We start from the raw sequence: 11,471 nt of genomic DNA on the forward strand, positions 1-11,471 counted from the left end.
CAAAAGAACCTCCTCCTTAAGAAAATCGCTCAGACACGAGGGAAGGGGCAACTGAAGGTGAGTTGTAACATTTTTTATTTTTATATTTAGATAGTTACAATAATCGAACTTTAAAATCTCAAGCACTTTTTGCATTAAAAAAATGTCAATTAAACTATAAGGCTCCTGGCACTGCTTATTAAAAAGGTGAGTTGTAATTACTATCCAAGGTGATCATGCATTTACCCATAAGAAAAAAATAATATTATTTTTAAAGATAAAAACCATAGAATCAAGGTTGTCAAAATCGAGATTCTACGTAAGATTGTGGGAGGTAAGTAGGATCGTGAATCGTAAAATCCTATCTATTTTCAGATTTTAAGCAAAAAACCTGTTGATAGTGACTTTGTATGTTATATAATCACTTAAAATAGAAATCCATCCATTAAAAAAAAAAATTATACCATAAAATGTAATTTGCACGCACTACATCATTCATATGTCATTCTAACAAAACAAAATATATTCAAATTTTGACATAATGTATCTAAAAAGTTCAATACATGTTTAATTAACAACTAAGTACCAAAATATTGTCTACACATATGGAAAATGTTTTCCAAATTCTAAGTTTCAAATCCAAAATAAGTTAGGCTAGTTAGCATATAAAAACTAGCTAACTACAAATTTACAATATGTAATCCAAAAGAGAATTATTAATCTAAGGTAAACTAGCTAATTACAAATATGAAATCCAAAAGAGAATTCCCATTCTAAGGTTCTTCTAATTTAATTACTATCATTGTCATATCCCATTTTATCATTTATATCCTTCCTAGTGTCAACATCCAAAACGTTAAACTTAAGTACTATAAGTTTTTTGAGATTTTATGTTGACATAGGGGTAAATTTGGGACTTCAATTCATTATTGGGCTTTTGATAACCGGGTTTTGGTAGATTATCTTACCCAAATGAATCCCACTTGAAAAAAAAAAAAAAAAAACAACAAGCCAAATGGTAGGATTGGTAGGATCCCATACGATCCTACAATCTTATACGATCCTACAATTTTTGCAATCCTGTTACGATTTTAAACTTTTTGTTGAGGTGGAATCGTAAAATCGTGCGATTTTACGATCCAGATCGCGATTTTGACAACCATGCATAGAATCCAACTTAAGATCATAGTAATGTCTGGGTTAAAATTAACCATAAACCTAAACGAATCAATCAAAAAGAAAATTATGCTTCAAACGTGAATGTTTGAACTATATTTCATTATTGGTAACAGATTTATGTACTAAAATATATATATATATATATAGGATACACAATTAATTTTTAACTGTTTAGGCAATGTTTGGTACATGTGTTTAAAAATGTGTATTTTATTATTTAACAATATATATTAAAATATATGTGAGTAAAAAAAATATATAAAAAAATATATAATATTATTTAAAAATTTAAAAAATATATTTGAGCAAGTATACTAAACGTAAAAATCAAGCCCAACAGGAAACTGAAATGCCCAACAAGAATTTAAACTTTTATCTACAAAATACCCTCTTTCACGCAATACTACCGAGTTCAATGACAGGTGTACGCGTTTTCTTGAAAGTAGTCATCTTAATGGTTGGTCTGACTATAGGCTTATAGCCCCGACATTGGCCTCTGTGGTCAGTTTGTAACCTTTGTTCTGCTTGTTCTGTTTTTATATTTTCAAGTCTGTTAACCAAAAAAGAAAAAAAGAAAGAAAGTAGTCATCTTTTTTTTTTTGGGGTTAAAGAAGTACTCATCTTTATTAGTCTTCACCATTCCCTAGAAATCAACTTTTTCTTTTTCCTACCAATTTCTTCTCTTTTCCTTTTCCTTTCCTTCGATTCCCCAAAATCAGTTCTGCTACAGGCGCATTATTTATAAAGTCTTTTTTCATTCCACTACTATTATCACTTGAATGCTCACTAAGAAAGGTTTGGAATTTATTTATTTTACTGAAATTAAAATTTTTTGTACTAAAAATATTATAGTTAAAAGTAAAATTTAGTTAAAATAATACAATGAGACTTATAAATAATATCAAAAAGTGCAATGAGCTCATAAATAATAATAAAAATAAGTTAAATAGTAAAATAAGTTCATTTTTTAAGCTGAAACCAAACGCATACTAATTATAAGTTGTCATTTCAACAATTGTGAGCAATTATAATTTCTACTATCTTTCAACTCAATTGGCCTACCATAGTGGCGAATTCAGAAAATTTTTTTAGAGTGTTCCTCAACAAGCATAAATTACACAATCTAATAAAAAGAAAATTTTATATATTGACAATAACAACAATTAAAAAATATGAGATGAATCTTGCACAGAGGATGAATCTTGGGTACATGGTTTTCTTATAAAATATTTGTCCATAATTCTAGCAAAAAAATAAACAATAAACTATAAGTTCATTTGAAATATTAATAAAATTATTAATTATTGTTGTAACGTTGTTTAGTTGTTTCATTAATTTGTTTGTCTTTTATAAACTATAATTTATTATATTGTTGTTTCATTAATTATAAAATTATTAATTATTGTTTAGCCTAACATAATTTAATTTGTTTGTCTTTTATAATGTATTAGTTTATTAATTATTATATTGCTTTAATTATTGTTATTTAGCCTAACAATAAACTATATTGCTTTAATTTGTTTGTCATTAATTATACCGCTTTAATTTGTTATATTGTTTAGTCTCATGTGCACATTACACTAAAAGCACTAAAAGAGCCATTGATGTGTACATTATTTACGCATCCCATGTGTAGCACAATAATTAAAACACTAAAACTGTGTAATGAGCACTTGTGCAGCTCGGCCCCATCCCATGTGCCCATCCACCCCCACCCCCACCCCACTCAACACACAAGCACGCCTCATGATGCCCCCTGCCAATTAGAAAATTTTACAATCACGCATACACTAAAAGACAATTAATATTTCACCAACACCAACACTAACACACTACACACACCAATACCAACACCAACACCAATAGATAAGATAAACTGATAAAGCCAAATTCAATATATATTGGGTAGAAAAATAATTTCTAAATGTTTATTCTCCCAAGATCAAATAAACTAAAATACATGGCAAGAATTTAAAATTTATCTACAAAATTAAGTAGCGAGCAGTGTCCAAGGCATACCCTCTTTCACGCAATTCTACAGAGTTTAATGAGAGGTCCACACGTTTTTTACTTTTGTGGAAAATCAGCTTTTCTCTAGTCTTCCACCATTGACTTAGATATGAAGTAAAAAACCTTTTAGTTTTTTCTTACAGATTTTGCGGTTCTTTTTAGAGTAACGTTGGAGACACTAATTTTGTGTCACAACTTACTATATGACGAGTTGTGATTAGTAAGGGTGTGTCATTACTCTTCTTCTTAAAGATATCATTATAATTTTTCCAATTATCAAACAAAAGTAGATGATCAGTGAGGATGAGATACCCTCTCGCCTGCAATCCTACAAAGTTACACATGTTTTTTACTTTTGTGGAAAAGGTAATTTACAATTTATTAGTCATTCGATTTATCAGATAACTAAGAAGGAAGGATCACAGAATAAGAAGGAAGGATCACAGAAGAAGAAAGAAAGGAAGAGCTAAACGACAGATGAACTACAAAGCTTATTTAGAATAGAAGATAAACGGCATGTAGTTTAGTTGTTAAGTTAAGTCAGATTGTATCACATGTGTTATAACTAATCTATACACTTGTTGTAACTGATTTTCCTTGATTCTTGTTAGTTGGTTAGGCCTCTGTTTTGGGGGTTTAGGTTCAGAGATGTATATATACATAGATAGTGTACAGATTCATTATCAGATCAATTAGAGAAAACTTTATCATCCTTTTCTCTCAATTCTCTTTCTGTGCTTGTTCATTCCTTCATTCTTTCTCTTATTTTCTTATATGGTATCAGAGCTCGAGCCTCCTTCAATGGCGTCGAATACTCAAACTGATTCTTCTTCTTCTGGTTCTTCTTCCCAGCGAGAGCTAACTCCAATGGAAGATCCACGAAGTCCATTTTTCTTGCACCATGGAGAAACACCAGGTGCGATTCTGGTTACTCAACCATTAACTCAGGATAACTATCCTATGTGGTCCAGAGCAATGAGAATGGCTTTGGATGCCAAAAGCAAAATTGGATTCATTGATGGTACTGTCAACGCATCAATGGCTGTCATACCACTAGAGAAGCAAGCCTGGTCCAAATGCAATTCGATGATCTCCTCTTGGATCTTGAATTCAGTTTCCCCTCACCTTACTGCCAGTGTGATCTACAGAGACACTGCGTTTGAAGTGTGGAATACTCTCAAGAAACGATTCTCTCAAGCAAATGGACCAAGGATCTCTCAGCTTCAGAAGCAAATCTCAACTATGATGCAAGGTGCTGCCACAGTAACAGGTTTCTTTACTGATCTTCAAGCTGCCTGGGATCAATTATTGAATTTCAGGCCTTTGCCTTGTTGCTCATGTGGAAAGTGTACTTGTGGTGTGAATGATAAGATCACAACCTTTCAGCATCAAGACTCACTCATGCAGTTCTTAAATGGCTTGAACGATGCTTATTCTCAAGTCAGAACACAAATACTCATGATGGAGCCTAGTCCTTCCATTGATAAGGCATTTTCTTTGGTGATTCAAGAAGAAAGGCAAAGGTACTCAGGATTTCCTGTTCCTCCTTTGATTGAATCAACTGCTCTTGCAGTTCAGAATCAAGGATTCAATCAAGGGATTTCATATCCAGGAAACAATAAGTATATAAAAGGGATCAATGCTAAAGGAAGGCCTGTATGTGGTCACTGTGGCAAGCTAGGACATATTAAGGAAAAATGCTACAAGTTGGTAAGATTTCCTCCAGGCTACAAGCAGAAAGGTAGAGTGGCTATGGCTAATCAAGTCATGATTGAAGATGATCAAGACAATTCTAGCAGTAATGGTGTTCAACAGGTCAACTCTTTTCCTATCACCTCTGAGCAGTATCAACAGCTAATCTCAATGCTCAGCTCTCACCATGCATCTACATCTGGTGTTGCTAATGATGCATTACACTCAGCAAATTCTGCCCTTTCAGGTAATGCATGTAATACTTGGTCAGATTTTGCTTCCTTAGATTTGCATCATTCAGTGTTTGCTGTTAAACCTGTCAATAAAACTGCTTATGGTACTGATGTATGGATTCTTGACACCGGAGCAACTGACCACATAGTTCATTCCCTATCCTTGTTTACACATATCACTAGCTCCATTTCAACATTTGTTCAATTACCTAATGGTGAAAAGGTCACTGTTACACATATAGGCACAATTCAGGTTACTTCAACCTTGAAACTTGAAAATGTACTTTGTGTGCCCTCTTTCAACTACAATTTGATTTCTGTCAGTCAATTAACCAAAACACTTCCATGTTGCCTTGTGTTTCTATCAAACTTGTGTTTTATTCAGGACCTTATTTGTTGGAAAACGATTGGAGTGGGTGAATTACATGGCAATTTGTACCTGCTGCACACTGAATCATCCTGCAAATCTATGTCAGAAGCTTCTTCTTCAACCCTTAAGTCTGTTTTTCAATCTTTTGCTAACTCAGTGTCTGATTCTATTTCAATTCCTAGTGTCACAAAGCCTTATCTTTGGCATATGAGGTTAGGACATGCCTCGGATAATAAGCTTCATGCTTTACATAGTCATATTCCTGATGTACAAAGCTTTCATAGCAATAAAACTTGTGTTCTTTGTCCTGTTGCAAAGCAGAAAAGACTTCCATTTCCATCTTTTAACCACATTTCAGACAATGCTTTTGATTTAATCCATTGTGATGTTTGGGGACCATTTGCTAAAATTACTCATGATGGTTTCAAATACTTTCTTACCATTGTGGATGATGCCACAAGATCCACTTGGGTTTATCTCATGAAATCCAAGGCTAAAACTAGACCTTTGTTGATTTCATTTTATAACATGATAAAAACACAATTCCATGCCAATATTAAGATCATTAGAACTGACAATGCCCCTGATTTTTTCTTAAAAGACTTTTATGCTATCAATGGTATTATTCACCACCATTCATGTGTTGCCACTCCACAACAAAATTCAGTTGTGGAGAGGAAACACCAGCATATTTTAAGCATTGCAAGGGCATTGAAATTTCAGTCTAATATTCCTATTTCTTATTGGGGAGAATGTGTTTTGGCTGCTGTCCACATCATAAACAGATTACCCTCTAAAATTTTGAACCAGAAAACTCCTTTTGAAAAACTCTATGGCAAACCTCCTTCCTTTGNTTTAGCTCTTCCTTTCTTTCTTCTTCTGTGATCCTTCCTTCTTATTCTGTGATCCTTCCTTCTTAGTTATCTGATACTCCCCCTCAAGATGAGACTCAGAACCATGTATATTTAAGACATTCATCTTGGAGATTAAAAACTTCAATTGTTGACTGCATAAGGCCTTGGTAAACAGGTCTGCTAGCTGTGTATGTGTAGGAGTAAAGAACAACCGAATCACTCTTTCTTGCACCTTATCTCGAACCAAATGGCAGTCTACTTCTATGTGCTTTGTACGCTCATGGAAGACAGGGTTCTCACCAATATAAATTGCTGCCTGATTATCACAGAAGAGCAAGCCAGGTTGAGGATGATTAACCTCCAAATCTTTCAACAAAGCTAACAGCCAAGACATCTCACAAACAGTCAAGGCCATTGCTCTATATTCAGCTTCAGCTGATGATCTAGAAACTATAGATTGTTTCTTAGATTTCCATGAAACCAGTGAATCTCCTAAGAACACACAAAATCCAGTGGTAGACCTTCTAGTATCTACACAAGAGGCCAATCTGCATCCGTGTATGCCTTCAAGTGCAAATCTGACTTGGATGACAGAAGAATGCCTTGACCAGGACACCCTTTAATGTATTGTAAAATCTTATATGCAGCATCAAGGTGTGGCTTTCTAGGCTTAGCCATGAACTGGCTTAGTTTGTGAACTGAATAGGTGATATCCGGCCTTGTTATGGTCAAATACAATAGTCTTCCTATTAGTCTTCTATAGATCCCAGGGTCATCCAATAATTCTCCTTGATGCTTGCTCAGTTTTAAATTCTGTTCCATTGGCACCTTGCTGGGTCTGCAACCCATCATACCAGCATCTTGAAGAACACCTAATGCATATTTCCTTTGACATAATGAAATCCCCTTCTCTGATCTAGCAACCTCAAGGCCAAGAAAGTATTTCAAATTACCAAGGTCTTTCAACTTGAACTCACAATGCAAAGAAGTTTTGAGATCTTCAACTGCTTGAACATTATTACTTGCAATGAGAATGTCATCAACATAGACAAGCAAAGCAATGAAAGTCTGATTGAACTTCTTAGTGAATAGAGAGTAATCAGATTTTGATTGCTTGAAACCATATTTTAAAATGGTTGTAGAGAACTTGGAGTACCACTGCCTTGATGCTTGCTTGAGACCATACAAAGACTTGTGAAGCTTGCAAACTAGGTTCTCCCCCTTGCTGTGAAAGCCCTGAGGTAACTGCATATATACTTCCTCATGGAGATCACCATTAAGAAAAGCATTGTTCACATCAAGTTGAACCAAATTCCAACCTCTCACAGCAGAAATTGCAAGCAAAGTCTTGACAGTGGTGAGCTTGGCAACTGGAGAAAATGTGTCAGTGAAGTCTAAACCAGCTTGTTGAGTGAATCCCTTGGCAACAAGTCTAGCTTTGTACCTTTCCAAGGACCCATCAGCATTATACTTAACCTTATAAACCCATTTACACCCAATGGCCCTTTTATGAAGAGGCAAAGATGTAATGGTCCAGGTCTGATTTGCTTCCAAAGCAGCAATTTCAGATGCCATAGCAACCTGCCCAATGGTATGGATTAGGAGACTCACTGGTTTCATGGAAATCTAAGAAACAATCTATAGTTTCTAGATCATCAGCTGAAGCTGAATATAGAGCAATGGCCTTGACTGTTTGTGAGATGTCTTGGCTGTTAGCTTTGTTGAAAGATTTGGAGGTTAATCATCCTCAACCTGGCTTGCTCTTTTGTGATAATCAGGCAGCAATTTATATTGGTGAGAACCCTGTCTTCCATGAGCGTACAAAACACATAGAAGTAGACTGCCATTTGGTTCGAGATAAGGTGCAAGAAAGAGTGATTCGGTTGTTCTTTACTCCTACACATACACAGCTAGCAGACCTGTTTACCAAGGCTTTATGCAGTCAACAATTGAAGTTTTTAATCTCCAAGATGAATGTCTTAAATATACATGGTTCTGAGTCTCATCTTGAGGGGGAGTATCAGATAACTAAGAAGGAAGGATCACAGAAGAAGAAAGAAAGGAAGAGCTAAACGACAGATGAAGCTTATTTAGAATAGAAGATAAACGGCATGTAGTTTAGTTGTTTAAATTAAATCAGATTGTATCACACGTGTTGTAACTGATCTATACACGTGTTGTAACTGATTTTACTTGATTCTTGTTAGTTAGTTAGGCCTCTGTTTTGGGGGTTTAGGTTCAGAGATGTATATATGCATAGATAGTGTACAGATTCATTATCTAATCAATTAGAGAAAATCTTATCATCCTTTTCTCTCAACTCTCTCTCTCTGCTTGTTCATTTCTTCATTCTTTCTCCTATTTTCTTATAGAGGGTGATGGTGGAAAATTTAAATCCTGAAGTCTTGGAACTGTTGAATTGATTTGGTGCTTGTTGTCTGAGATTGAAGGTGAATTTGGGGTGCTACATCTTTGTAGGTAGACTTTCCCTGACTGCAACCATTGCAAAAGCACACAAATTCACCATTAGCATAACATACTCCTACTCAGAATTATTTAATGTCATTCAGCAAAATTACTCCTATCAAGAGAATTCCATGGTATACACACTTTTTTTTAAATGTACCATGTATATCTAATCTTAATAGTTTCTATAGAGTATTGCCTTTTTTTTTTTTACTATGTCTTTTTTTTTTTTCAAAATCTACTAATAGTAATTCGTTAAGATTAAAGTAGGTATGATACATTAAAAAAGAAAGTTTGTGTCATAGAATGATCCCTATTCCCTCAGCCCAAGGTCAAAAATACTAGTAATTAGTAAATCATAAGTTTCCAATTTTTTTATTTATTCCCATATTCCTAGACATTAATGATAGATTATTCTAATTGAAGATATTAATTTATTAGATTGAGAGATTCAAGGGAAATAGAAAAGGGTTAAAGAGGATACAGAGTGGGATTGGAAGTGGTAAACATTGAAGAGCCACAATGAATAAATGGAAAATAAACATCTTCATGCTCTTTATTACTCCAATCCTCTATTATTGAAAACCTTTAAAGTCATTTAAAGAGAGCAATAAAGGCCAAGAAATTAAGCAAATTATTACATGGGCCAAACATAAAAATGAATTATTACCTGGAAATTAAAAGGTTTGGGGTTGCAGACTAAGAAAATATATTGTACAATTTTTTAGAACAATTGTGATGGAATGAGTTAACTTGGGTTGTCAATATTGCTCCCAAAAAAAAACTTGAGTTTTTCATATCAGCATATGATTGAGAATTACAAAAATGGAAATTTCTGAATTTTCACTCCCTCCTTTTCCTTCAATTTCTCTGTATCCAAACACAGAACAAAAAGACAAAACAGAAAGTTTTCAAAGACAACAATTTCACACAACAGACGAATCAATATATCCTCCATTCAAAAAAAAAAAAAAAAAAATCACATATAAAAATAGAAAGTATAAGCAAAGAACACAGTTTTCTTCATGAAAACATTAACTTTTCCAGAAATACAAACAGACCCAGATTAGAAAATGGACAAACCTTCAAGTCTAGGTGCTTTTCCCAGCCATTTGGGACCTGCGAGTCGAGGTCCAATTCCTGGGAATCAACCACAAGCTTAGAGGTTGAAGAAGAAAAAGAGTTAGACCCACCACCAAGCAAGTCACGAGCAATCAGAGCCGTAGATTTCTCAGAATTCGAATCATTCCCAACCGTCCGTCCGATGTTGATTCTCCTTGTTATAGCCATTGAGAACTCGGACCAGAGAGCTCACGTGATTAATCTTTGCTCAATTTCATTTTTTGCATAAGGCTCTTACAGTTAACTCTGTCGTTCGAACCTCTCTCTTCTTAGCTTTGCAATTCATGCATTGAAAAATGAGAATTGACCTCTCTTTCTAACTTCGCAATTAATGCATTGAAAAATGAAAATTGAAATACAAAACTATTGCGAATCTATCAAACATTAATTTATCTTTAGAAATTATAGAACAAAACTTAGGTACTGTAATTTAGACGTTGTTTCTTAAATTTCATTCTTTAAGTGTAAATTACGTGGCTGCTTAACTAAAATATATACTCCTATTTTATGAGAAAAAAATCTACATAACAGAATTTTAGAAGAAAAACCAAAAAGACAGTACTTAATTACTTAATTACTGTAACTAAGTCTTACTCCAACTGGTATTGTTACAAACAAAATTTGGAGGGAAATGGGGACCAATTGCTTCTTTTTTGCTGAAAGGTCTGCATGCCCATACATTAAGGTTATACATTATTTCACTGAAATTTATGGCCAACATGATTATTCCCCCATGAAAGTGAATAAACCCCAAGCACACGTGCCTTTCAATGTTCACCACCAAGCTCTCAGCCCAAACATAAAATACATGGGATGAGACCAAGTGAATAAACCTTAACCTTATGATGGTCCCCCTAAATCATTTATGTTGCTTGGGACCTTTCAAATCTAAAACAATTCATTGATTGTTACCCGTGGATCATTAATTCAAGTTACCGGTAAAGATTTAGTTGAACCGTTGAACCAATATATTAATGATGATAGCGATGCAGACCAACTGAGCCTTAATATTGGGCTCCTTAGCCTTTTGAAAAAATTTAGGCTTATAGTGTGGGCTTACTTAGAAAATAGCTCCTACTATCACCACTACTTTATTGGTCAAAATTCTTATTCATTAATAGGTGAATATTCATTAAGCCAAAAAGTGAAATTTATATATCTAATAAGCCCATTTATTCATAGCGAGAGAATCAAATGGTAAAACATTTTTTTTTTCAGTTTATTGTTCCAAAACTCTCAATAATTTAATTAACTTAAATTTTAAGTTTAGAAAAATCACCATAAGATTTTCTATGGATTATAAATTGAAAATGGGCTATAACCATGTTAATATTTTTAGGTAGAGCCCTACATGGTGAATTACACTCTCTTTTTTAATAATTTGATAGCTTCAGTAGGAGGAAGATTTAAATCCTAGATTTAAACACCATGTCCTTCTAATATGTTTTTTTCTTTTAATAAAAAGTGACCATGTCCTTGTAAGATGTTTGCTAATGGTCTTATGGCCTATAGGCCTCCTTATTTTTGTGGGGGGTGGGGGGGGTGGAGTGTTAATTTAGGTTCAAT

At 34.0% G+C, this 11,471-nt stretch overlaps 1 long non-coding RNA gene across 1 annotated transcript; it reads right to left on the reverse strand.

Moving 5' to 3' along the window:
• Positions 1 to 8,413: 8,413 nt before the first annotated feature.
• Positions 8,414 to 10,771, reverse strand: LOC136064225 (uncharacterized). Its single transcript, XR_010625897.1, has 2 exons — positions 9,867 to 10,771; positions 8,414 to 8,810 (listed from the first exon to the last, which is right to left on the reverse strand). It is a non-coding gene; the product is annotated as an uncharacterized LOC136064225 (long non-coding RNA).
• Positions 10,772 to 11,471: the final 700 nt, after the last annotated feature.

The sequence above is a fragment of the Quercus suber genome, unplaced genomic scaffold (assembly GCF_002906115.3).
Source record: "Quercus suber isolate HL8 unplaced genomic scaffold, Cork oak 2.0 scaffold_648, whole genome shotgun sequence".
Classification (NCBI taxonomy): domain Eukaryota; kingdom Viridiplantae; phylum Streptophyta; class Magnoliopsida; order Fagales; family Fagaceae; genus Quercus; species Quercus suber.